General features: G+C 41.5%; 1 long non-coding RNA gene across 1 annotated transcript in view; it reads right to left on the bottom strand.

Annotated features, from left to right (window-relative positions):
* Positions 1-1,431: 1,431 nt before the first annotated feature.
* LOC131378768 (uncharacterized) overlaps positions 1,432-23,290 on the bottom strand; it is a 70,277-nt gene continuing 48,418 nt past the window's right edge. Inside the window, exon 2 of the long non-coding RNA XR_009208615.1 lies at positions 1,432-1,691. This is a non-coding gene — a long non-coding RNA (uncharacterized LOC131378768). The remainder of the gene's footprint in view (positions 1,692-23,290) is intronic.

Raw genomic sequence — 23,290 nt, 5'->3', positions numbered from 1 at the left:
AGAGATCATCTGCACACAAGTATCTTTCTGCCACACTTCCTAGGACCCGTATCCAGAGACTGCAAGGACTAGCCTCTCTCATCATCTCCTGGTTGATGACTGGATCATGTGACAGGGATCCCAGATGCCTCGCTTCAGTGCCATCCAGAATTGTAGCCTCGCCTGCAGCATCCCAAAGACGGACTAACCAACTAATTACAGATTCATCAGGTTGTCGCCGGTAATCTTTTCTTAGGCCCCGAAGGTCCTTCAGGGAAAAGGAATCAATATTGGCTTCTGATCCTGTGCTAGAATCTTTGGCTTCTGATTTTGGTGAAGGTCCTTCTCTTGGGTCATCATTATCCACTGGTCAATCGGTTTTGACTGTGTGTTTCCTTGCCGGAGCAACTGCCAGGGGCTTTGGCTTACTGTCTGCTTTAGCTGCCAACTCAGGTTCAGGTTCTAGTCTAGCTGCTGGCTTCATAACTGGGGTGTTGGCTGTAGCCTGAGTGACTGGGGTGGCTGTTGATTTGTATCCCTTCCCCCCGCCTCTGTCTGCTGCCCTACAGTATTTAGCAATGTGCGATAGGTGTGTGCCAGGGCCCAGCTTACTGCAGCTATCTTTTCCTCTTTAGAGCTATTATGGTTCCTCTCTTTCAGGTATTTCCCCAACTCCACTGGATTCTGAATTTGTTCCTGTAGAAAATCCCAGACTACAGGGTCAGAGAATTCCTTGAGGAGTTGGCCCATATCCTCCCATTCTCCACACCACTCAGGATTTCCTCTGCCTGGGTCAGGGGTTTTATCAGCCTCTCTAGAAATCTCAGCCCATATTCTAGAGAAGCTGCAGACTGTATAGAGGAGGCTTACCAGATGACATACCAGAAAGATGGTCTCTTTAACACTCAGGGGAAACTCAGCATTCTCCAGCAATGATCTAACCGATTCAGAGGAGAAGAAGGAAACGTAAGACTGCAACGCTTCATCCTCTGCTCCTCTTCCCACAAACAGGGTGAATAACCATAACCATGACCCATACATAGTAGGAAAAGATCTCAGCACCTTTATAAACTGCTTACAAATTATTATCATTGAACCAAGGTCAATAGCTACTCTAATCCGTGTCCCTCTACTGTAAAAACTGCGTATTAGTGACAATATTGGGGCTATCTCTGGATATGCAAATAAACCTAAGGACCACCAAGGTATTAAGACCTCAAAGAAGCCTAAGGATCCAAAACACAGCAAGGCCCCCACCCCAAGAGACATGAGTTCAAGCAGCATAGTTACTGACTGCTAAATACTAATCAGTACAGGGTTTTTCCACTCTCTCGAGCCCCACGTTGGGCACCAGGAATTTTGCGGTGGTTTCAGGCAGATTTTGGGAGAAACCCTCCCACAGGGGCCCCCCTCCCCTCCTCCAACTGGTTCGGGAAAAGACTTCCTCAGAGAGAAGTGGAAAAAATCTGTTTATTAAACAGGAAAAGCACTCCCAGCACAATACTCAATGACAAGTGCTTTGTGCCGTTTACAGAGGGATAACAAACTTAAAGAAAGTCTCCTCTTGAAGATCGTCATTGTGCTCCACCGCTCCGTTTCCGCTGACGTTGGGAGAAAAGGAGATGTGCAGGGCTGGTCTTGGTGGGGTGGGTCTTCTGTGGAGGCCCCTGGTGCTTCCCCCAGGTCCTTAGTCTGGAGAGGTGGGAACAGTTCTGAGGAGAGGGCAAAAAAGAAAAAAGGAAAAAAAAAAAAAAAAAGGAAAAAAGAGAATAAAAAAGGTAAAAAAGCTTCAGCTATTCTACAGCGTCTAACTATGCTAGCACTAAACTAACTAACTGCCCAGGGGAAAAAAAAAAAAAACAGAGCTTCCTTCGTCTTGCCGTGTTCCAACTCCCCCGCTTCAAGGTCACTCCAATGAGCAGAGTTTTCCTGGGGAAAAACAAACCACGCTTTCCCTCCCCCCTGCACCCAACAGACGATTGGGGGATACACAGTCACCCTAGGACAGGGAAGTACATAATGAAAAGTATTGCAAGGCAAAGATATATCATTGATTCATTGTGAGGAAAGAGGACTCACCCTCCCTTTTCCCTGCACTGACTTCATATCTCTTTGCTGTGTGTTACTGCCTGTACGCTGCATAGGCTGAACATAATGGCCTCTTAGCTCTGCTCATGTTTTCCTGCAAGAAAACACTGCCAAAGGCTATGTTTAGGAGATTTAGTTAGTTTCAAATGATAAATCCATCTTTTGCACTATAAAAGTGCATTTATGGTTGAAGGGAAAATTCCTGAGGTCTTTATTGCTTTCCTACAGCAGTGCTGCATTATCAATATCTCCACATGCATGAATGAGCATTGTGATAGAATAAGATGGGATTAAAATTGTCCATTAGTTTTGGAGGGAAAAAGGAGACTTGGTCTGTATGAAAAATCTGTAGACTGATAGTTCCTCTGGAAAACATTAAAAAACCTCCCCATTAAAAGTTTCATTTACTTTAAAAAGTTTAAGTTTACATTAAAAATAGAAATACTTTGATTTCTCACTGCTCAGCAATAACCTGGATACTGCTTCTTGAATGAAGGACAAGTGGGTGCATGTATCCAAGCAAATCACATTAGCTAGTGTGTGACTGGAATCAAGCAGGACATAGACAGAATTTTCAGTCAAAATGGCATTTGTTTACTCTTCATTTTTTCCATCTTTTAACAGAGATGATGAATTTCAAAAAAGTAAACCCTCTAGGTGCTGATATTTTTTCCTATCTCTGCATGGAGCTCTTTGACTTTTAGCCTTGGAAATTTATTGCTGTAATTTCCTTGTCATTCCTAGGAAGATATCTACATATATAAAAGCAAAACATCTTTAATGACCATTGGGGCTTAAGTTTGTTCCTTTTTGTCTTAAAGCATTTTTCCCCGTAAGTTGCTAAGAGACTCAGTATGGTGCTTAGAGAGTGCTTGGCCAACACAAAAGACATGGCAAAGTCAGGAGGGGGAAGATCACATGAGTTTTTGGGGGAGGGAAAAGGACAGGGCTGGGGGAGCTGGGGGTCCTGTTTGCTCTGGGCATCAGATGTCGGGGGCTTTCCCCAACATTCAGGCGGTTTCAGGGTCCTTGCTCCCCTGCACAGCTCTGAGCCAAGCTGAAGGAAGAGACAGAGTTCTCAGGTTTAGATTTTTCAATGTTGCATATCTCGTTTATTGTTTCTTATCTTACAATTTTCTCAGAGTCCGACAAGATGTTCGCAGCTGCATGGATTCCTCACGTCTCCCCCCGAGCTGGGCTGTCCTTATCTTTTATACTAATTACTACGTATTTCTTGTTTACTATTTCTTACCAATGTCTATCACTATTACTAAAAAGTCATCTTTACTTTGACCCAATCCTCACTAACTACTTTGTGCCACATCAATGCAGCAATGGAGTGAGGGAAGAAGAAGGAGAAGAAGAAGGAGACAACGCCCTAGATTCTCTATCTTGTCCCCATTCACTTCAATGCTAGGAACCTAAAATTACTATTTTCTCACCCTGTGATTAGCTAAACTACTATTTTTTCACATTCTTGTGGCCTGTAAACCTTCTCTCAGTGTAGGAAGTTTTTCCCATGGACAGAAATCAAAGCCAGTGTCTCTCTGAGCTCTGGGCTGGGGTCCCAGACCCCCCCTGCCCAGGTCCCTGACCCTCCAGGGCAACCAAAGGAATGCCCTGGACTCCAGCAATCAGGGAGGATGGCCAGACTGCTCTTTGCTGTGGGAGGAGTCCACTGTCCACAGAAAGTCCGGTCCTGGGAGATCTACCATCATCTGCTCATGTGTCCAGGAATTCTGAACTCCTTTGCTTGCCCTGCTGGAGCTGGGCCAGCCCTGTCCAGGAGTCCCGGCTTCTCCAGCACTGCTCTTGGTGCTACGCTGTAGCCCTGCACCCCTCTGCCTGCCGGGGACATCCTGCTGTTCCAGCCACCAGCCCGGGATTTTCCACCGTTCCAGCTTGGTGCTCTCGGAGTCCCAAGGGATCAGACTGCCCCAGGCTTTGTGAAACAAAGCCTCTCGAGGTTTCTGGTTCTGTTTATTATTAATGCTGTGGTTGTTGTTTTTTGTTTTCCTTGTTATACTTACTAGTAAAGAACTGTTATTCCTATCCCCATAGCTCTGCCTGAAAAGCCCCTTTAAATTTCTAAATTATAATAACTTGGAGGGAGGGGATTTGAATTCTCCATTCTGAGAGAGACCCTGTCCCTCCCTAGCAGATACCTGTCTTCCAAACCAATACAATGACTTGCTGAAAAACTTCTGAGAGATGAGATTAAGCATGTCCTCTTTAGCTCCAAAGTAGTAATTTGATTTGTGTTAGTTCTGTGCACAGAACTTGTTTCTGAGAGAGCTGTCTTCATGTAAGCATTTGGTGAGGTTGAAATAAATATTTGCTGTGTAGAAGAGAAGTTTTCCCAAGGGGCATCATTCCAGCTCTGTTTAGTTTAAGGCATCTGAACAAGTTAAATCCTATGTTTGTGGGTTGCAGTATTCACTTGTGTTACCTGTGGGGCAAGAAGCATTGTTGTTTTGCAGAGTGACTCTTAAATCTAGACTGTAAGTGGATTACATATTCACATAAACTAAAACACGACTGAGTGTCTTAGCATTTATATATACAGATCCTAATTGAATTTTGTCACTAAAAATTACAAACACAAACTCGAGAGCCATTTGACATTCATTTATCCCAAAGTGCAGCCTCTGCAGCAGCAGTATTTTTAAAAAATAGTTGGTTTTTTTTTCCAAGAGATATTCCAGTAAGAGATCTGTCAGTGATAAAGAGGTACAATTTTTACAATTTTCCTGCACTGGAAATTCCCTTGCACAGCTACCATCTGTATCTGAACTGCCCTGAGCCCTTTGTTAGGCTCCAACCCATCCATCCTCTGTATCATTGTCTGATGTCAGAAGCAATGCCCTTTTGTGAAGCACTGAAAATGAGACAAAGAGTTTTGTCCCACAGAAGATTTGTGAACCAAATACAGATCTTTAGACTGTTAAAGTGGCATCTTAACATGAATTTCAGCCTTTCATTCAAGATGCATTTCAACCTCAAAGTGCAAAATTACAAACAGATTTGGCGGGGTGCATTTTGCTAAAAATTGAAAGAAAAAGCAAATTTCACTTTAAGGTGGATAAAACCTTAAAGGAGTTGAAAGTTACAACTCCTTTTCAGATTTTGGACTTTGACCAAAAGGGTTTTGCATGCAGTTTTATATGAAAGAAAATAATTAACAAAGTTGGTGGAAGGCAAAAGGAGAAATCATGATTGTCTTTAACACAGAGCAAAAGCGTAACATCAAGGTTGTACATATAAAGAAGGTCTTAAGTTTAAAAAACTTAGGCCCAAAGAGAATTAAAATAAGCTGTCCTGTCTAGCATGCAGAATAGGATTATTATTTCCCAATTAAACTGATTTCTGGTGGGGTTTTTTTTGTTTTTTGTTTGTTTGTTTGTTTGATTGATTGATTGATTGATTGATTGATTTTTGTTTGTTTGTTTGTTTGTTTGCTTGCTTGTTTGAGTCAGTTTCTGCTGGGAAACAATGAGCATTTGTCAGATTTGCTGGCACTAGTCTATTTTATTTGAATCTTTCAGAGAAATAAATATCCCTTAGCAAAAGTTTTACAAATCTCCCATGGCCTCCAAATAAAGAAGGTGGCCTTCTGCCTTCACCTGTGCCGTTCTCTAGTGCTCAGCACCACTCTGGATAAGAAAGTTTCATTTCCTCTGTAAGGGCAACAAGAAAGTGCTTCAGCTCTGAAAGAAATACTGAGAATTCTGGTTTTTTATATTGTGCAATCTGAACCATATTAAATGGTGTTAATTAAGAAACTGGTCAGATTTCATAGCAATCATCCTCTTATTCAGCAGCTTCAGAGTGTGTACATCCTTTCCTGCTGAACTGAAACAGGTCTGACACCCAGGTGAGCTGGTAGTGGTAATATTTGAGGAGAAGGATGGGATGCCAGGGAGGTCTTGGCTTGCTGGCTGAGAGTGACAGACACCTCAGAGATTGCAAATTTTTTTTACTTAAAACAACAGGTGACCTATTTTTTTTGTCTTGTTTTATTTGGTTTTTTGTTTATTTGTTTGGCTTTTTATGTTATTTGCACCTTTTTGGTTTTGTGGGGTTTTGTGGGGTTTTTTTTTTCCTTTGGGGGGTATGTTGTGTGGTTTTTGTGGGGTTTTGGGCGGTGTTTTTTTGTTTGTTTGCTTGCCTTTTTTGTTGCTGTTTGGTTTGGTTTGTTGTTTTTTGTTTTGTTTTTGTTTTTTAGTGTTTTTAGCACCTTTTAAATTTAATTCTCAGCTCTTCTATTCCTGACAGTGATAGATTTCATCATGTTTTTTTCCTTTGTGACAGGGAGGCATTATTCACATATGCAAAATTTGGAAAATGTCAAGAGAAACCAGGAGAGATGAAATATGTGGGCAATACTGGATAAAAATTTCACATCACACATAAGACTTATTTTTATGTTTTTTATGGCAAAAGAATCTTCATTCTTTGAAGTATTTAAGACCACCCTTTGCTGGCACAACCTTAGCCCTAAAAGCTTCTTGATCAAAAGAAAAAAGGAAAGCATCATCTCAACAGCTTTCTCTGCCACACACTACATCACAGGGCCTCAGACTATCAGGGTTATGTAAATGACTCTGGGGAAATGCAATTGCTGTTCCTGCCCTCTTAGCACATGTCATTTCTACAAAGTTGTTGATATTTCTGCAGGCCCTGATGACTGTCACTATTGTTACAGCTCAGTGGAGCTCAACAATGCTGGGCAGACCCAGGGTCTGGAGCTTGTCCTGCCCTGGGACCACTGTCAGTTTCTCTTCAGAGGAGAGAACGTAAGGTGGGAAGCAAGGGAAAACTGACATGTCCCAGTGCTGACTGTAATTTCCAAACTTTTCACATTCTGACACTTCCATTCCACCCTTTTTTTTCTGAAAAGGACGTAAAGAAAACCTCTTAGTTGGTGGTAGTGCTTCTGAATTTTCTCTGACAAAATAATGCTTAAGCATTCCTCTGATATTACAATCACCTTCTTCAAATTTTCACCAGTTTCAAACACTTACCAAGTAATCCATTAGGTAGGTTATTTTGATTCTGCCCCAGTTATCCCAGCCAACAGGATTTCTTTTCTTCCATCCCATGCCAGCATTTTATTTATTTATGTGTTTATTTATTATGTTAAAATTTAATTAAACTTTTTGAGATTGTTTGATACTGTTGAATCAATATGCCTATAAAAGCTGAATGGTTCCTAATTAAGTCTTGCCACGTGTAAGGAATAATGTGCAGAGTGACTCTGTTTGAACAATGGAGCATGAAAATTTTGCACTGGTAAGCAAAGAGACATTGATGATGCCCCTGTTTAAAGCCATCTTAAATCTCTTCAATCCATGAGAGCAATTTCTTATATTTCAGGAAGAAAAGAGAATGTGGAATAAAAAACTACCTACATTTTAATTCTTATCATGAATGTTTCAGTACTGTGCTGAAAGTGGCCTTCTTGTTGCTTTTTGAAAATCAAATGTCTGTTTTGTTGTTTCTCTGACAACATACCTGCTTTTATAAAGCTCATGGAAGTTGGTAAGCTAACAGTGTTAGCTGTTAGCTATTTTCATGACTTTCATTGAAACTACTATGATTTTTCACATGGGCTGATCCTTCTTTATGTCATTTTCACCCTTGTGGCTCATTTCCTGCATCCCCTTCCGCAGTTTAGTGCATTACTCGCCTTGTCCATGTTATCTCAGGTGCTGTCTCTAGCCTCTCAGCCTGCAGATTCGGACAGCTCACACGGAGAAGTATTCAGCAGTTATTCCCATAGATGGACTGTGGCACACAGTTTTCCACAGAAAACCTGAATCAAAGCCAAACTGTATTAAATTCAAGTTATTTTAGCGTTATCTTGTCATGGCATATCATCGCTTATTCTTACAATGCGTAGCTCCATTGGAGTCAGTGAGCATCAGGTTCTTAATTACCTTCAGAGTATATACTTTTGTTACAGTATTGTTACTGTTGTTACTGTTGTTACAGTTTTGAACCCTTTTCTGTTCTCCCTTCAATACTCCCCTCCCATTTTGTGGTCACTGCCTGGCAGTTCTAGCTTACAGAGCTGCAAAAACCTGTGGGGGAGGGAGAATATTTGCCCCTTGTAAGAGGTGTCAGGGAGTGGGGGAGCACTTGTTGCTGGGAGGCCTGGCAAGGTAACATCACACCACCAACCAGGACACAAGAAGGGCTCCACCAATGGAAGGCATGGAAGGACTGATTGACAGGCTTGGGAGGAACCAAGTGTATATATATGGGCAAAGCTATAGGCTGTGGGTGGGGCCAGAAGGACATATAAGAACTGCTCATGAATATTAATGAGGATTATGCAATCTCGGGATATAAAAGGCAGACACGCCATTTTTTAAGTGTAGCCTCTGGTGAGGAAGAGTCCAATCAAGCTCCAGGTGCTGTTCCCTTCCTTTGCTTTGTGATTTTAATGGGTTCAAATTAAAATTTATTTACTCATTCCCGCCTGGCTTTTCTGTTTTTTATAACAAAAAATATATAAGAAACCTTATTGCAGTATATTCTTACAAATGTGTTTTTAGCAGTGTTTTCCATTCTATTAATTTAGTCATTTTACTTTTATATTTTATGTTCCAGGTCTGTAAAACTGCAGGGTTGTGATTCAACTCAAGCTCAAATTCTTCCTTATCTGCTCTTCAGTGGTCTTCCTGTTGGATCTTCCTTATTTCTTGCCATTTAAGGAAAGGAGCTTTACATATAAATGTCTTCTGTCACAGGTCATTAAACATATCCATATCTTGCTGTTTCACAAGCACAGGGATTGAATGTTGGGGTTTTTTTCTAGGCCCATTAATTATCAAACACACGTGGATTCTGAGGGGTGAGAAAAGTAGATATTCAATGGCATCTGTTTTCTGTTTGTTGGGTATAAACATTGCAAGAAAATATGTAAGGCAATGACAAAAGGATTTTTTTCAATGAGTCCATAATCTCAGGCACAACACCCTGGGGGCAGGACTGAGCATGTATTTCAGTGAAACCTATCACATCTGCTCCACTGAAATGTCATTTCTAAGCAAAGCTGAGCTGATGATGGGTTGCATTTGTGCAGATTCTTTTGTACGTGTCTGGGCTTTAAAGTGGCTTTCTACTCCCACTGCTGGAGTGGCTGATGTGAACTCCTGAAGATTTTTTTTTTTTTTTTAAGATGCTAAAATAAAAATTTTAGCACTGCAGGAAAAGCATGAGCAGTGGGATTACAGTTTCCCACCCAGTTATGGATTTTTAAATTACTTTAATGCTGAACATATTCCTGTGATAGCTTCACAATTCTGGTGGCTTTCCTCTACCATCTGCCCCTATGAGTGGTGTATTGGAAGGGGTCAGAGCAAGTGGTGGGACTCTCTGGTGTTTCTTCACCTGGTGAAGGGTGAGGGTGAGTCTGAGGCATTCAGCTGTCTTTGTACCTTTAATCAAATAAGTCTACTGGCACTTTTCCCATCCAGTCTGAAAATGTGCAATAGCATTTCCTACCAGCTGATATCCCCCAGGCTTTCAGTGAACCAGGCACTGAAACACACTCACTTGATGTGAGTGACTTTACTGCCTTCCAGATTTCCTAATACTGACACATGCTAAAGCTGTGTGGAACTTTAACTGTGTACTTGCATGAGCCACTGGCCCTCATGTTAGCCAGCTATCTCTGACATCCTTGTCATGGCTGGCAGCAGATATCTTTGGTTCTCTGGTGGGTGCAGGTTGTCTCTGGCACTGACAAGCTCTCTAGGCTGTAAAACTCCCCTGAGTGTTGCTCTGCTTTCTACTGACTTCCATTTCTTTTGAATGCAAAGTTGCCCATGGTTTTGCCATCTGTTCAGGTAGCTGCAGGTCTTGTCTAAGAATCCTGTATGTGTATGTAAGGTGATGTATATAATGTGGGTGTATATGTGCATGTTTGTTAGGCTGTGAGAGGTTCTATGTATTTGCATCTTTTGTTACATCTTCTGCCTTTTTGTGAAAAGTAAAGGAAAAGGGGGTAATAAATTCCTTTGTGTTTGAACAGCCATGGGAATGGCACAGCCTGCAAAGAAAGTACTGTTATATTAAATGGAATGTGCTTGAAGTTCATTCTACAGTTCTTTTTTGGAGTCTGAAGCTGTTTTCTAATTGACTTGGATGGGAGCCAGGTTCTCTGAAAAGATTAGTTCCTGTTTCAGGGTTTTAAAAGAGCTGTATTTTTTGAAGTTCATATATGTTAGGCAGAAGAATTTATGGCCAGACTAGACCAAGTCCTCAGAGAAGTAAAAATATTTCTCATCTGCTTCAAATGCTGAATAAGTATCCTTCTGTCAGAGAAGTTCCCAATCAGTGGACATCAGCTATACATAGTTTTTTTCAAAAGCTGGTCTCTCATGACAGTGCCTAAATGGAAAAGAAACACTGCTGTGAGAGATGTCCTTCATTCATGCAGTGGTGGAAGTATCAATTTGAGTATTGGTTATTTCTCCACATATAAATTACTTCATGGCAGTTTTGGAATGATTTTCTATATGACTGAATAGGTGATAGCGTTGTCTTCCTTTTTTGCCCTCAGTACGAAGAAAACTCAAATCATAAACAGTAGGAAGTGAACTATCTCTCTTTTGAAAATGAATTGGTAAAGCATATCTACTGAAAATATGAAATGTTTGTGATTAATTCCTTGCAGAATCTACTTCACCTAACGTAGATAAGCAAATTATTGTGAAGGGGCATGAAATGCAGCTGTTCAGATGTTCTATTTAAGTGTATGTTTCTTGCTATCTGTTTTGTTTCCTTCTCCAACTGCACTGAACTTAGTGAAAAACAGAGTGCAGATTAAACTTCATATTCCACGCCCTGAGAAAGCTTGGTGACAAAGACAGCCTCATACACATTTTTCCTCTGTACTTCCATTTTCTACTCAAAAATATACTAGCAGAATTCTAATGCTATCAGACTGGCTACTACTTGTTTTAAAAGTTAGTGCTGGAACAAGATGTGCAGAGAGGTTGTAGATTCTCCATCCTTGGAGATACTGAAAGCCATCCAGGAATAGTCCTGGAGAGCAGGCTCAAGATGTCCCTTCTTGAGCAAGGGGGTTGGGCCAGATGACATGTAGAAGTCCCTTCCAGCCACAACCAACCTGCTATTCTCTGAAAACAGTTGAATTTCTGTCCTTTTCAGGCCAAACCGGTCTATGGCCTGGCAGTCAGTTCTTTTGACACAATTATTTGTACAGGGTTACACGTGGTGTGGAACATCACTTACCAGCAAATAGATATTGGTGCAGGCAGGAACTTCTTATTCTAACATTGCTGCTAAAGACATCAGTAAATAATGTCTCACCAGCAAGTTCAGATGTTTAACTAAGATGCATTTAATTCCAGGTAAATTTAGAGAATGAAATAAACATAGTGATGAGTACATGGAAGCTCTCATTCAGGCCCAGGATTCTTGGAAGAGTAGGATTAGCACACCTCCTGAAAGATGTATGCCGCCTAGGACCCAAACAATGAGTGAGTTCTGAAAAATCTTGCTTGCAAATCAATACACTTGAGAAAGAAAACTCTTGCAAAAAATACCATTTCTAATGAGACTTACCCTGCTTGTGGTTTTAGTAGTCTTTCAGTCAAAGAATCAGGCATTGGACTTAAAAATACTGTTTGCTAGAAGGCTCAATGGATGAAAGTAATGAGTTGGTTGTATGGAGGCTCAAAGTGTTTAGGATAAACAGCTCAAGGAGTGAGGGTGGAAAAAGAACTGCTGGGAGTTGGTACCCATGGTGCTCACGGCATTGCCAGCAAGACCTGGAGTATGAGGGTCTTCTTCTGCGCTGTGAGAAATGAGTGAGTATTTCTTTCACAGCAAAGTAAGCTGAAGCAGCTGAGTGTTGCAGAATTCCAGAAGATAAGGGGGTAATGTGTGAGTCTCAAATACCGACAGCTGGAGGGCCATGGAGCCAACCAAGGACTGTTGGCCTTTACAGACAAGGATTGTTTGTAATGACCAAGAATTGTTGTTGTTAACACAGCCATGAGAAAGAACAAGATTTGATTGGAGAAGGGGAGCCAGGGGAGATAGGACAGCTCTTCAAAGGGACAAACATCATTGTTTGAGTTCCTGGAGATAAGCGTAACGTGGTACACCACAAGCTCAGGAATGAGAACAAGGTCTTCTGCAGCTTAGTTAAGTGATCTCATTGAGCAAAGGGAGATCAACTTTTGATGGTACAGCTGAGTCTCTGGCCAGCATAGCATTTGACACAGCAGAACACAAAGTTGTGAGATTTTCTTATTTCCAAACTACATATAAAAACTACATTTTCCCTCTTCAACATCAGATAACTGCTCTGCTAAAGGCACCTTAGCAGTTACCAGAAATTGATATTCATTCACTTTTGATTTACCATACCATTCTCCTAATTTTATGCACAAGATGAGCATGGATACCATGTTTTGGCAATATTCATACACCAAACTCCTTGAAGTGGCAGATTTCATAATGTTTTTGAGTAAAATACATCATTAAACTAGGCCAGCTACATGTTGTGATCCATCTGGTCAGGGCACAGACAGCCAACTAATAGCATTGCTAGAAGCAACATTTTGAAGATGGAATAACAAACTGGAGGCAGTTCTCAGGTTTTGCAGGACATAAGGTGCATTTGAAAATGAGCACCTCTGAAATGTCTTCCTCAAATTTGTACTGTAGGTGAAAGAAAGCCCATTACTAAGATCTGTGAAAAATGTGAAGATGCAAAGGCTCAGGACACAGTGGAATAGCACAGTCATATTAAGGACAACCTTAAGGACAACAGGACAACCTTATCTCATCCCTTCAGTTTAACAAAATAAGCAAAGCTCAGAGACATACTTGAAGTTCTGTGGATAGCAGTGGCACTGAGAATGTCTGCTAAATCAGCACAGCGTGAAAGTGCATTGGTGACTTCAAAAAAGCAGTTTGCAAATCTTTGAGGTACTCAATACACATGGATGTCCTTTATTTGGCTTTATTTCCCCAAGTGCCAATGTCATTATATATTGCCACATTTGGATATTATTGTAATAAAATAATTTAAACACTGAGTCATCATGCACTTGACAGCAGAAGTTTTACTCTCTGGAATGGTTAAATTCTCCTCAAATTAAATTGCACACTACCCTGCTAAAAGCTTCTATAAAGAGAGAGATTTGAAAAATATTTTGCCAAATTGCAATACTAACAAAAGTAATTTTTTTCCAGTCAAATATAGCTAAATCCTACTTTTTCTACCCAAATGAACTTCAAAGTCTACTCAATTCCTCTGAAAATCAGTGTGGAAGCAGATAAATGCACTCAGTAACGAGATATGTCTGATATGGATTGTTTCACTACTATTTTCATCACAGAAATGATAATTCAAGTTTAGAGTGCTTTTGGGTACATGAAAAGCACCTGATCACTCAGGTGCAGATGTCCCCTATGTCTTTGGGCATATTTTTTGGCTTAGTCTTATTGCCAGGAAAAATGAGAATTAAATCCTGCAAATTAAGTGAGTAAGTATTCTTCATGGCAAAAAAAAAGTTTTTAACTACAATATGTTTACATAGGTTATTTCACAGGTAATTAGTTTATCCTAGGGAAGTGTGTCATTGTCTCCGCTTCTTCAAGAAAGCTTCACTTTTATTAGCTATGCCAAAGTGATATCCCACTACAGAAAAAAATGTCATCATTTGGAATCCAGGACATATTCCTTTTTATTTTCTCTTAGTAATACTTGCTTGTTTTTAGCACAACAGACACCATGACACTTTTAGAAATGCTGCTGTGCCTGCTGAGGAATCCAAGTTGTTCACTTCGAGCATGAGCATCATGTTCATGAATATTTCAGCCAGTGATCTTATTTCACCTGGATATATGTAGGAAAGCAGATGTAATGCTTTGATCAGCATTAGTTACCAGTCAAAATGAACCCTGACAATGGTTTCCACCTGCTTTTGCTCTTGCGTTTCTGTGGATAGTAGGGTAGGGCTCTGCCTACTTGAAGTCCCTGGAAATTTTTGGTTTATTTTCAATGCAGCTTTCATATCTGTTCCTCTTAAAAGCTGTTTAGGTTATGTTTTCTGTAGTACATAGTTTTTTTAAGACACCACTGAAGAACTACAGAAAATAAGAGCACATACTCTTTTTCGTCTGCAATTCATAATGACCCATGGATTTTGTCATTTGAAGATTGTCTTGGATTATGTAACCTAAAAATGTGTATTCTATTTCATCTGTTGAAAGCTGCGTTTTGGGAGATGTTTTATCCTTCTCTTACTCTTCCGGGGGCAGGAGGGGTGGGTGCCGTCTGATAATGGCTCAGCCATTAAAACCAGGTGGGGCAGTGTTTCTTATCTCTTTCACCTCCCCTCCATCCTCCAGGGGGACATCTTCTGATAATGGGCCATTAGGGCCCACCCATGACATGACACATTCCATCATCCCATTGTGAGATGCTCCACCCAGTGGGGGAGGAGCCAGCTGTTCCTAGCTAGATAAAAACTGGAACTAAACACCACCAGGTGTCCAGTTTTTCCACTGGATTCCTAGAGGAAGACCGGACCCATCTCATCACCACTGGATTTTAACAGAACCATCTCTACTCCACAGAACCACTTGTGTTACTCCAGGAGGACTTATTTGGACTGCTTCCAACACTCTGACCACCAAAGTGCCAGGTCATATCCCTGACTCTGTGAGGGTATTTCCAGGATTTTTGTTTGCTTTCTTGTCTGTTTTTTGTTTGTTTAGTTTTTTTTGTTTTTGTTGTTTTTTTGGGTTTTTTTTTTTTGTTTACTACTACATTTGTATTTCCCTTTTTAAAAATATTCCTAGTAAAGAACTGTTACTCTATTCCCATATCTCTGTCTGAAAGTCCCTAATTGCAAAATTATAATAATTTGGAGGGAAGGGGGTTTACATTCTCCATTCCAAGCGAGGCTCTACTTTTCCTTGGCAGACAACTGTCTTTCAAAACCAAGACAAAGACAGTAATATTAGTGGACTTAAAAGAACATTATATTTACAGAGCCACTGAGGTTCTGAGTGTGAGTCTGCCACAAGTGTAAAGAGCATGCTCTGTGTCTAAGCTGAACAATAACCAGTCTATTCCATGATTCCATGGATCTGTGGGGGTGTCCTGAGTATTTTTTTCCTATCTGATGTGTTATCCTCATAAAGCTGTTCACCCTGGCAATTCTAAAGTGAAAATAGTGAACCATTCATCACACTGTGGACAGGGACGTCAAGCATTTCAACAGAGCATATCAACAGCCATGTATGCTGGGATGAAAACAGAAATAATGACATTTCTGGGATTGCTTGGTTGTTCTAAGATAAGAAAAATAGAATTTACATAGAATAGTTTAGGTTGGAAGGAGCCTTTAAAGGCCAATCAGTTTTACCCCTGCTGCCATAGGCAGGGTCATCTTCCAGTAAATCAGGTTGCTCTGAGTTCCATTTCCAGGAATGGGGTGCCTACCACTTTTCCAGGCAACCTGTGCCGTTCTTTAACCACCCTCATTACAAAAACCCTGCCTTGTAAGTAATCTATAGGCTAAGAGAAGGGCTGAGTACAACCAGCAGCCATCAGGTTTTAAAGCTGTTCCTTATACAGTTAAATGAGGTGACATTTGAGACTCCATGGCACAAAATATCCAGGGTCTTCACATGCCCTCTGGTTTGTGGTGCAGCTGCAGACACCCAAGACCTGCAAGTGTTGAGAGGATGGAAAAAGCCAGTTGGGCTTGTGCAGAACATTTGCCTCCCTCCTGCACCAGACCCCTCAGGGCTGGCCACCTCCAGATGTGGGCTAGTATGTTGTCTGGAGGACAAAGGGAAGCTCCTGGGAAAAGATTACAGGCTACAAGTTCACAGGGACAAGTATCTTGGTAAATAGGAATATCTTGAGCTAAATGTTGACTTGAGAAAAATTCTTACTCTCTAGGTGACCATGGTGAAAGAAAGAAAGAAAGAAAGAAAGAAAGAAAGAAAGAAAGAAAGAAAGAAAGAAAGAAAGAAAGAAAGAAAGAAAGAAAGAAGAAAGAAAGAAAGAAGAAAGAAAGAAAGAAAGAAAAGAAAGAAAGAAAGAAAGAAAGAAAGAAAGAAAGAAAGAAAGAAAGAAATACATAACTCAACGCCCGCACTCCCGCCCGCCCTCCCTCACGCCCCGCCCTCTCCTACCTCCATCCACTCCCCGCCCTCCCCGACAACCTCCCTGCCATCCCTCACCTCAATCCCTCCATCCCTCCCTCCCTCCTCCATCCATCCCTCCCTCCCTCCTCAATCCCTCCCTCCTCCCTCCTCCCTCCACGCCCTCCTCCCTCCCTACCTCCCTCCCGCTCCCTACCTCCCTTCACCTACCATCACCGCCATCCAGTAATTTAAAAACACTTGCATTTGTGCTCAATTAATTTACAGTATTGTTTTTAAAAACAATGCATTTAGAAATTCTCTGTGCTTCTCTAAGGCCCTGGTTATACTGTATTTAATTATTCAGAACAATACAATGAATTATTTCTGGATAGGATATATGGACAGCTTATTTCCAGTCTTTGATATTCATACTGAGACCAGATCATTTTCATTGAATGCTGGATGCTTCTGTCCTTTGACTGCAGAAATTCCTGCAGTTGTATGTTCAGAATTTGAGGTGCTGATTTTTTAAAAAGATAAAAGATCCTGTTTTCTTGTAAACTTTTGCCAGTGAACAAGTTCACTAGCATACCATGGAAAATAAAGATGTGTAGTGTACTACCTAGGTGTACAAACTTACCTGATTTTTTTTTCTTATCCTAAGAAAATACTCTCAAGCATTTATATTTTAAATTACTTCAGTCAAGACTCTTGTGGAATTAGGAAAGTAAAATGATGACTGAAAAAAGGCTAGAACTGTTCTACACCCTGCTCTGGTGTGTTTTGTAGAGAAAAATCTTGCAATTTTCAGGCTGGATATGGTTTTTAGTGGCAACCTTCAGATTCATCTCTCCTCAGAGAAGCAGAGTGTACAATTCAGTATGCATAACAAAGCACCCCATGTGTGTATCACAGATTAAGTGATAGCTATTTAAAGTACAGAGGGAACATCAAAGGCTTCACAAGATTCATTTGTTGCTCTTTGAATAAGAAAAAAACAGCAAACACAGAGCAAAGGCTGCCGCGATCACAATGGAAAGTGCTCAGTTTGTACCTTACAGCAAACCAAAGGTACTGAGGAACAAAGAAAACACACTGGGTGCCTTGCCTCCTTCCTTTCATATTATTTCATCTGTCCCGATTCACCCATCTCCCATTCCATGTGTTAGCTCTGGGACAGGCAGAATGTGATTCCAAATCCCCCCTTCCTATGGCTGAGTCTGTCTTTTGATTTGTAGCCTCACTGAAGCACTCTCAATTATAATGCAGAACCATTTAATATGTCTCGTTTGTGCCTGAGTATGCCATTGCTGTGGAAACACTCTGGCAAAAAAGGGTGGCTAACCCCGGGTAGCCATGGAGCGGTTTGTTTTTCTTTCTGACAAGGGCATTTTGCTCCTGGGTGTGCTTCTTCTCAGGTTTCCTGTCAGTTTCTGCACTGAAGCATGATAGCATTTTTCTAAGGATGGTTTCTCCCTTTGTGTCAGGTTGTCCTCAGTGTCCAGCCCTGTGTTCAGCAAGCCATAGGAGAGCTGAGGCCATGCAGCTTCTGCACATAGAAAAGCAGGGCGTTTTTCTTAAACCCATGTCCAGAAGCACAAGTCTTGCGAGGAGTGACTGAGAGAGGTGGGGTTGTTTAGCCTGGAGAAAAGGAAGCTTGGGAAGATCTTATTGTCCTCTCCAAATCCTTAAGAGGAAGCTGTAGCCAGGTGGGGGTCAGGCTCTTACCACAGGCAGTAAGTGACAGGACAAGAGGAGACTGCCCCACTCTGCACCAGGTGAGTTTTAGACTGGGTAGTATGAAAAAGTTCTTCACGGAGAGATTGTCAAGCAGTAGAGCAAGATGCCCAGGGCTGTACTGGAGTCACCATCCCTGGAGGTATATAAGTGATATGTAGATGTGTTTTGCTGGTGGCCTTGACAGTAATGGGTTAGTAGCTGGATTGTCTTGTCTTAGAGGCTTTTTCCAGCCATAACGATGCCATGATTCCTTGAAAATCAAGCTCGTAACATGCTATGGTTCCTTCAGCTGAGTCAGCTTCATCCCAAATCACAATCTAATTTGATGTGATTTCCACCTCAGGATGTGCTTACTCTGTGCACCTGAGTGAGCGTATGGTTCCTATAACAAACTTGCCATCAGCTTGCTTAACTTGCTGCAAAATCATCAAATCATTTACACTGGAAAAGAGCTCTAGGATCTAGTCATATGGTCAGGTTTTTAGATACTCAGTCTGAATTTGAAAATGTCCCATGGTGTTGTAATGCACTAATTTGGTTTATATTTCGTCGGATTTGTAATGTTTTTTCTATGTATCACGTGACCTGTCCTTGTCCAGCAGTGCCCATCCCCCACCCTGAAATGTAACCCAACCCTGTTCCCCTCCCACTTCTCCCGGATTGGGTGGTGTCTTGTCCCTGCCTCTGGGCCCTGCCCCTGGGGAAAAAGCCCCAACGGGAGTGGCGAGCTCTCTGGTACTAGCGAGCCATGGGGAAGGGCTCCAGCCAAGCAAGGCAGGACTCGAGAATAAAAGCTGTAATATCCCACCCGGTGAAAGAGAGCCGACTCTTTTACTTTTGCCATCGGCGGTCGTCTAGTCTTGGGGAGAAATACAACACCATGGACTCAGCTGGGATTCTTCTCTGCTTCCTTTCAGGAATGTGCTGGGGACTAGATTTATGTCTTTATCCTCACAGGAGCATTCCCTGGAGGATCAGACCTTTTTCTACCCACAACCTTCATTGGGGCAGGGATTTTGGACCTTGCTATGATGAACTTGAGGGCAGACACTTAAAGATATGTTGGTCTGGATGAATTCTTCCCTTTCTCTCTCCTTTGCTTCCTTCCTCACGCAGTATCTGCTCTGGTAGAAGATACACAAATTTTCATTCTTTTTACTGCAGAAATAGATTTAAACCCGTATGCACTACAAAACATCTATGATAGTGATATCTGACTGTAACTTTTGTGCAGGCAAATGCTTTTGACCTCAATCACCACAGCCTGGTTCAGTGCCCACCAAATCATGACAAGCACCTGCTCAGTCTCTGCTGAGTTGCCCTTCTTCACTCTTCCAGTTATTGCTACTGTATTTCCTCTAAACAACAAGATTTTGTCTGGATAGTATTTTTGCTGTGTTTGAAACAAATAGCCTATTGTTGTTGTGTATTATTTGGGTTTATATTGTATTTCACATTTATATTGGGTTTTGTAATGGTTTCTTCTGTACTCCCCTGTTCCCCTGGAAAATGTATCATCCTGAAGTTTATCCCTACTCCTTTTCCCCACCCATTCTCCCGCACTGGAATGTAATCCAACTCTGTTCCACTCCCACCTTATCCCTGATTGGGTAGTGGCTTGTCCTCGCCTCTAGCCCCTTTCCCCTGGATATAAGCCAGGAAAAGCACATGAAATTCCTCTTAGCTTGGGGACAGAGACCAGGCTCGTGACCCTGCTGGGGCAGGTCCACAGGAGAAAGACTGAATAAAGCCCTGATTCCCCCTGGATCGAGTGCAGACCCTTTCCTTTGCCATCAGCGGGTTCCTGCTCTCTCTCTAAAGGAAAAGGTTCACAGCTGCTTTGGGATCTTTAGGGCCCTGAGGAAAAATCCTTCCAACTGTGGTTTGTCTCTCAAGCTAGCCGAGGCAAAAATGGAGCGGGGCTCTGAGAGAGAGACTGCCACAGACCATCATTTTGATAATTCAGAGGGAAAAAAAAAAAATCAACCTCCTTGACACATAATCAAAATTTGCAGTGTTTTGTAACTCCTCAAATAGTCAAAGAGGACTCACTGCTAAATTTCCATGTTATGGACCATTGTTAAAGTTTTCAACATACAAGTTGATAACTAAGTTTTTATTTTCTTTTGGCTTTACTGTCTTACTGATTTTAAATTTTCTATGCCCTGACAAATGTTGGTGTGGTTTTTTGGTGTTTTGTTGTTGTTTTTTTGGTTTTTATTTGGGTTTTTTTTTGTTGTTTTTGTTTTTTGTTTTTTGTGGGGTTTTTTTTTTTGGGGGGGGGGTGGTTTGGGGTTTTTTTGGTTTTTTTTTTCCCTTAGAAGAGATTTATTTTAAAATGCTTTCAACCTTCTTTAAATAGTTGGGATTGTTTCCAGATTATTATTCTCACGAATTTCTGGTTTTCCCCTGCTCCCAAGTTCTTATTAACTTTGTGTCATGTCAGAAACCACCCCCTCACACGCATATTTTGAGACATGTTGTATGAAATAAATGGTAACGCACAATTTAGCTGTTTACTCAGCAAAGTGGCAGCATAAATTGTCCACTTGCCCATTTATGGGGCTAGCAACACTTTGTAACAACTAGAACTGAGCTAAAAGCACCAGCTGGAGCACCTTTGAAAAGTGATTGAAAATGTCTTTTTCTTCCACATGTGGTAGTATGGGGCAAAGTGGAAGAAGAAGAGAAAAACTCTTGCAAAAAGGCAAACTTCAGCTTTCCTCTGTTACTTCTTGCACTTGGCTGCTCTGTAATAATTATGTCATTTGTGACAACCATCCTGTTGGAGTCCATTCTTTTGGCTGCCCTGGAGGGTCAGAGACCTGGACAGGGGGGTCTGGGACCCTGGAACAGAGCCGAGAGAGACACTAGTTTTGATCTCAGTCCATGGGAAAGGCTTCCTGCACTGCGGGAAGGACTGCAGGCCACAAAAGTGTGAAAGATAGTAGTTTAGCTTATCACAGGGTGAGGAAACAGTAAATTTGGGGTTTTAGCATTGAAGTGAATGGGGGCAAGATGGAGGATTTGGGGCGTTGTCTCTTGCTTCTTTCTTCTTCCCTCACTCCATTTTCAGCAGTGATGGTGGCACAAAGCAGTTTAAAGAGATTGGGTCAAAGTAGAGATGACCTGTTTAGTATAAGTGATAGGTATTGGCAAGTAATGATAAATAAAGAATACGTAGCAATTAGTATAAAAGATAACGACAGCCCAGCTTGGGAGGAGTCGGAGTCAGAGAGTCACCAGATGCCCAAGCAGCTGCACAGTTCTTTGTTGGGCACTGAGAAAATTTTAAGATAAGAAAAAATAAACGAAGCATGCAACCTTGAAAAATCAGGACCTGAAGACTCAGTCTCTTTTTTTGCGTTTAGCTCAGAGCTTTGCAGAGGGCAAAAGACTCTAAAACCACCTGAATCTCGGGTGAAAAAACCCAACACCATCCCACTAGACTGTTTTTAAATGGTTCTCAGCTTCTTGATTTTCCTCTGTGCCATTTCTCTGGGGAGAGTTTTACTTTAGAATTGTTTAATCAAAACTCAGATTCTCTCCTGATATCATAATAGTTTCCTTCTCAGACAAAATTGATCTTTCCAGGGTAGAAGCCTTTGCATAAAAGCAGCCCTTCACAGTGCCAAGTCAGAGATTTTTGTTAGCACCCAAAACAGGGGGAAGGTTCAAAATTTTTCATTCTGAAATGTGATAGTGAGAAAAGGTCCATCACCCAAACATAACCATCCTTTCTAGTCTTCTCATTTACTTGACCCTTTCCTATAAGCCAAACCCCAAAGATTCTTTCCATCTGCTTTGAAATATGAAATTCTTTGTATTTTATTAATTTCCCTTAGGAACAGCAAAAAAATCCCTTTGAGCTTAGGATGTCTGTGTGACAGAAACCCTATAGATCTGAGACAAAGCAGTTCCTCCCCTCTCCCAATTTGTCTAAGTTCAAGAGGAGACACTTCATTTGGAATAAGTATTGGCCGGTTAACTTAAAAAGCTCTTTAAATACAGAATGAAAAGCAGAAGCTGGAGGCATAAAAATGATGAGCCAAAATGTGGTTGTTTTTGTCTCAGGTCTGTTATATCAATGCAAATTGGAAGGGAATCTCTTACTTCAAATATTTAATTTCCAGCTCCCAATTGCAGTTTATTATCCCACTGATCAGCTCTTTAAATAGGATGCTATTCCCCTTCTTTTATGTGCATTAGGACAAGGACATATTTTTTGTGCTTTTGCCAGATGAACTGCTCTGCTAATGCACAGCTTGATGTGATATGACACTTCCAGATGCATAAAATATTTTTGTGTTTTAGATGTGTCAGTGCATCTCTGCATGAAACCACAGAACAAATCTGCCCAGAGACACAGGCTGTCAAGTTATCAGGCAATTAACTCACTCCAAAGTTACTAGTTGCCTGTTCTCTCTTGAATTTTTCCTTCCCCAATGATGTGGTAGTGCCACTGCAGCACTTTTTCTTTGTGCTGCCATAGTCTCACCCTCAGTAAAACTCTAGAGTCCCATCACTGCCTCTCCAGCCTGTTTACCAAAACCAATGAGTTCACAAGTACTTAACTAAACATTCTATCCTGCCTCAAAATCTGTCACTACATCCCCAGATTCCTACCCTCTTCTGCCATAATTTCCACTTTTACCAGATTTTGGTTGATTGAGGACTTTTCCACTGCACAGTGACATGCTCATCTCTTCCCCACTGCAGACAGCTCTGACATGTACTTGTCTACCTCTCAGTAGAATAAAGTTACTTTGCTGAAGATCATGAAGCTCTGGGATTTGAAAGGAAGCTCAACATTCAGTAGTGGGGGGCAAGTGACAGTACTGGGAGCTTAACTTATGTGTTCTGTGCCACTGAGGCACTTCAGTCAAGGGCTTCAAAATATCCACCTCAAGCAGGACTATGTTGTCATCAAGATGGCCACAGCACTCAAGAGTGCTCCTTTAAAAACTTCAGAGGGCTCCAAGCATCAGTACCTTGTTGTCTAAAAGTCTTTCATACCTTTTCTATGTTGCAGTCCCATTAGTAGCTCCACACATCTCTGGCTCTCGGTCTCCTTCTTCTACCTTCCTTCTGCATTTGCAGCTCACTTCTTCCTGTCCCTAGCACAGCCACCTAACCCTATCTGTCTCTCATATGGCATCTTACCCTTTCTGTGCCTCACATGACCTCCAATCCCTTCCTCTTCACAGCACAGCCAGCAAACTCCAACTGACTCCTCTCCCAGCTAATTCACTCTTTTATCACACCCATAGCTGTGAGGGCAAGGCTGTTCCCATTCTTTGATAATTAACACAGCTGCAATGCATGGGGG

Source organism: Hirundo rustica, chromosome Z, assembly GCF_015227805.2.
Source record: "Hirundo rustica isolate bHirRus1 chromosome Z, bHirRus1.pri.v3, whole genome shotgun sequence".
NCBI lineage: Eukaryota > Metazoa > Chordata > Aves > Passeriformes > Hirundinidae > Hirundo > Hirundo rustica.
The sequence above is the reverse complement of the archived record's forward strand: the minus strand, read 5'-3'. Positions and strand labels throughout refer to the sequence as shown.